The following is a 4865-nucleotide window of genomic DNA, read 5'->3' on the forward strand; positions in this document are numbered from 1 at the left end:
CATCTGCCACCATGCCTAGCTAATTTTTATAGTTTTAGTAGAGACAGGGTTTCACCATATTGGCCAGGCTGGTCTCAAACTCCTGACCTCAAGTGATCCACCCACCTTGGCTTCCCAAAGTGCTGCTGGAATTAGAGACATGGGCCACTGCGCATAGCCAGGATCCTCTGTATCTTTAGATATTATTTAAATAATATTCTTATATATCATAGAGTTTCAATAAATAGTTACTGACTTTTGATTAACTGGGGACTCTGATAAAGTATCATACATGGTTGACTGGTAGAAAATGAATTAGGTTCCGATAAAGAGAAAAAGAGAAAAGAAAATAGTAATTTGCTTAAAACAAACCTAAAACAAACAGAAACCCCTAATACCATCTCACCATATATACAGTTATTGTTTAGTTCTGTAATAATTTTTCAATAAGTGAATTATAACTAGGTAAATATGAACATTAAAATTTAATAACTCTTTGACTTGTGCCTGGTATAATTTGTCATTTGAGTTGTAAAGGATGCTAATTTTACCTACCTCTTTTGATCAGGAATAGTTATCTGATAACTACAGCCCGTTTTCCTAATGGCAAATTGATATGTATTGTTGCTCTGTTAGGAAGAAGAAAGCATGTGGGCTATTTTGAAGCACAAATACAGTTTAGAGTCCTTAAAAATGGTGTTAGCATCATGGATTTTTGTGACCACAGGATTGTCAGCTTACATCTTTTGGAACTTACTCTAGGCATTTATAAAGCAAATTATTTTACATATTAGGCTTAAAAAATGGTAGAATAAGTAAGATAATCTCTAGCATTAAATTCATGATCTATAGGACAACCGGGTTGTCAGCAAGCAAATGGCGAGAGTTCAAATGTATAGAATCTTAAGTTGGAGGGAATTTTACTCCTGTGAGCCATAGTACAGTGAATAAATTAAGTGTAATCTGGATTAGAACTGAATACCAAGACAGACAGACGTTTGACGATGTTTGTGATGTCCTGATGTTCTTTAATCATGTATCTCATATTCTTGTACTCTGTATTCCCTTCAGGCTGGCCCTCACTGCCATGAATAAATTTGAAGAAGCAGTTACAAGTTATCAAAAGGCATTAGATCTTGACCCTGAAAATGATTCCTATAAGTCAAATCTGAAAATAGCAGAACAGAAGTTAAGAGAGGTATCCAGTCCTGTAAGTTGTTAATGCCAAATGAGTGAAGTGTTTTCTGTCACTCACAAGTTATTGTAATTGTAGTTGTTGGACTGATTCTCAGATATAATTGTTTTACAGACAGGAACTGGACTGAGCTTTGACATGGCTAGCTTGATAAATAATCCAGCCTTCATTAGTATGGTGAGTATACTTTCTTTTCTGCCTCTACTGGCTTTGTTTTCCTTAGAGCTATGTAGCTATGCAATTTTTTTTTTTTTTAGAAACAAGTAAGTGAGATTTTATGGTGGTAGTTGTAGTGGAGTGTTGATATAAGGCTATAGCAGGGTTTTTTTTTTTTTTAATTTCCAACTTTCATTTCAAAGTGCAGGGGTACTTGTGTGGGATGTGCAAGTTTGTTACATAGGTAAAATGTGTGCCGTGGTAGTTTGCTGCACAGATCCTTCCATTACCCAGGTATTAAGCCCAGCATCCATTAGCTATTCTTCCTGGTCCTTTCTCTCCTCCCATCGCCTGCCCTCCAACAGGTCCAGTGTGTGTTGTTCCCCTACGTGTGTCATTGTGTTCTCATCATTTGGCTCCCACTTATAAGTGAGAACATGTGTTATTTGGTTTTCTTTTCCTGTGTTACTTTGTTAAGTAAAATGGTAAAATGGCCTCCAGCTCCATCCATGTCCCTGCGAGAGACGTGATCTTGTTTCTTGTTATGGCTGCATAGTATTCCATGGTGTGTATGTACCGCATTGCCTTTATCCAGTCTATCATTGATGGGCATTTGGGTTGATTCCATGTCTTTGCTATTGTGAATAGTGCTGCAGTGAACATACGTATGCATGTGTATTTACAGTAGAATGATTTCTGTTCCTTTGGGTGTATACCCAGTAATGGGATTGCTGGGTCGAACGGTATTTCTGCTTCTAGGTCTCTGAGGAATCACCACACTGTCTTCCACAATGGTTGAACTAATTTACGTTTCCACCAACAGTATTAAAGCATTCCTTTTTCTCCACAACTTCACCAGCATCTGTTTTTTTTTTTGTTGTTGTTGTTGTTGTTGTTTGCTTTTTTTTGAGACGGAGTTTCAGTCTCGTCACCCAGTCTGGAGTACAATGGTGGGATCTCAGCTCACTGCAGCCTCCACCTCCTGGGTTCAAGCAAATCTCCTGCCTCAGCCTCCTGAGTAGCTGGGATTATAGGTACCCACAATCACACCTGCCTAATTCTTATATTTTCAGTGGAGATGGAGTTTCACCATGTTGACCAGGCTGATCAAACTCCTGACCTCCAGTGATCCGCCCACCTCAGCCTCCCGAAGTGCTGGGATTACAGGCATGAGCCACCACACCTGGCCTATTTTTGAGTTTTTAATAATAGTTGTTCTGACTTGTGTGGGATAGTATCTCATTGTGGTTTTGATTTGCATTTCTCTAATGATCAATGATGTTGAGCTGTTTTTTCATGTTTATTGGCCACATATATGTCTTCTTTTGAGAAGTGTCTGTTCATTTCCTTTGCCCACTTTATAATGGGGTTGTTTGTTTTTTTCTTGTAAATTTGTTTAAGTTGTTTATAGATACAGTATATTAGACCTTTGTCAGATAGATAGATTGCAAAAGTGTTCTCCCATTCTGTAGATTGTCTGTTTACTCTGTTGATTGTTTCTTTTGGTTTGGAAAAGAAACTCTTTAGTTTAATTAGATCCCATTTGTCAATTTTTTCTTTTTTTGCAATTGCTTTTGGCATCTTCGTCATGAAATCTTTGCCTGTGCCTATGTCCTGAATGATATTGCCTAGGTTTATAGAGTTTTTATAATTTTTGGGTTGTATGTTTAAGTCTTGAATCCATCTTGAGTTGATTTTTGTATATATATAGTATAGCAAAGGGATCCAGTTTCAATTTTCTCCATTTGGCTAGCCGGTTCTCTTGGCACCACTTATTAAATAGGGAATCCTTTCCCCATTGCTTTTGCCAGGTTTGTCAAAGATCAGATGGTTGTGGGTGTGCAGTCTTATTTTTGGGTTCTCTGTTCTGTTCCACTGGTCTATGTGTCTGTTCTTGTACCAGTACCACACTGTTTTGGTTATTGTAGCCCTGTAATATAGTTTTGAAATTGGGTAGCATGATGCCTCAGCTTTGTTCTTTTTGCTTAGGATTGCCTTGGCTCTTTGGGCTCTTTTTTGCTTCCATATGAATTTTAAAATAGTTTTTTCTAATTCTGTGAAGAATGTCAAGGGTAGTTTAATGGGAATAGCATTGAGTCTGTAAATTGCTTTGGGCAATATGGCCATTTTCATGATATTGATTCTTCTTATCCATGAGCATGGAATGTTTTTCCAGTTGTTTCTATCCTCTCTTATTTCCTTGAGCAGCGGTTTATAGTTCTCCTTGAAGAGTTCCTTCACTTCACCTGTTAGCTGTATTCCTAGGTATTTTATTCTTTTTGTGGCAGTTGTGAATGGGAGTTCATTTGTGATTTGACTTTTGACTTGCCTGTTGGTATGTAGGAATGCTAGCGATTTTTGCACATTAATTTTGTATCCTAAGACGGTGCTGAAGTTGCTTATCAGCTTAAGAAACTTCTCCACTGAGACAATAGGGTTTTCTAGTTAAAGGATCATGTCATCTGCATATAGGGATAGTTTGCCTTCCTCTCTTCCTATTTGAATACCCTTTATTTCTTTATCATGCTTGATTTCCCTGCCCAAAACTTCCAATACTATTAATATGTTGAATAGGAATGGTGAGAGAGGATATTCTTGTCTTGTGGTGGTTTCCAAGGGGAATACTTTCAGCTTTTGCTCATTCAGTATGATATTGGCTGTAGGTTTGTCATATATGGCTTTTATTATTTTGAGGTGTGTTCCTTTGATATCTAGTTTATTGAGAATTTTTTACATGAAAGGATGTTGAATTTTATTGAAGGCCTTTTCTGCGTCTATTGAGATAATCATGGGGTTTTTGTCTTTAGTTCTGTTTATGAGATGAATCACATGTATTGATTTGCATATGTTGAACCAGCCTTGCATCTTAGGGATGAAGACTCCTTGATTGTGGTGGATAAGCTTTTTCATATGCTGCTTGGATTTGTTTTGCCAGTATTTTGCTGAGGATTTTTGTATCAATGTTCATCAAGGATACTGGCCTGAAGTTTTCTTTTTTGTTGTTACATCTCTGCCAGGTTTTGGTATCAGGATGATGTTGGCCTCATAGAATGAGTTACGGAGGAGATCCTCGTTTTCAATTTTTTAGAATAGTTTCTGTAGGAATGGTACCAGCTCTTAAATTCTACCTCTGGTAGAATTTAGCTGTGAATTCATCTGGTCGTGGACTTTTTTTTTTTTTTTTTGGTTGGTAGGCTATTTATTAGTGCCTCAATTTCAGAACTCATTATTGGTTTGTTCAGGGATTCAGTTTCTTCCTGGTTCAGTCCTGGGAGGGTGTATGTGTCCAGGAATTTATGAAGTTCTTCTAGAAATTGATTAGTAAAATTTCTAGTTTATGTGCATAGAACTGTTTATAGTATTCTTTGATGGTTGTTTGTATTTCTGTGGGGTCAGTGGTAATATCCCCCTTATCATTTTTTATTGTGTTTGTTTGAATCTTCTCTCTTTTCTTTTCATTAGTATAGCTAGCTATAGTTTATTAATTTTTTCAAAAAACTAGCTTCTGGATTCATTGATTTTTTTTTTTTTTTTT

At 36.9% G+C, this 4865-nt stretch overlaps 1 protein-coding gene across 1 annotated transcript in view; it reads left to right on the forward strand.

Moving 5' to 3' along the window:
- SGTB (small glutamine-rich tetratricopeptide repeat (TPR)-containing, beta) overlaps positions 1-4865 on the forward strand; it is a 61314-nt gene that overhangs the window by 45356 nt on the left and 11093 nt on the right. The window lies entirely within an intron of this gene.

This window comes from Mandrillus leucophaeus, unplaced genomic scaffold (genome assembly GCF_000951045.1).
Source record: "Mandrillus leucophaeus isolate KB7577 unplaced genomic scaffold, Mleu.le_1.0 Scaffold771, whole genome shotgun sequence".
NCBI lineage: Eukaryota > Metazoa > Chordata > Mammalia > Primates > Cercopithecidae > Mandrillus > Mandrillus leucophaeus.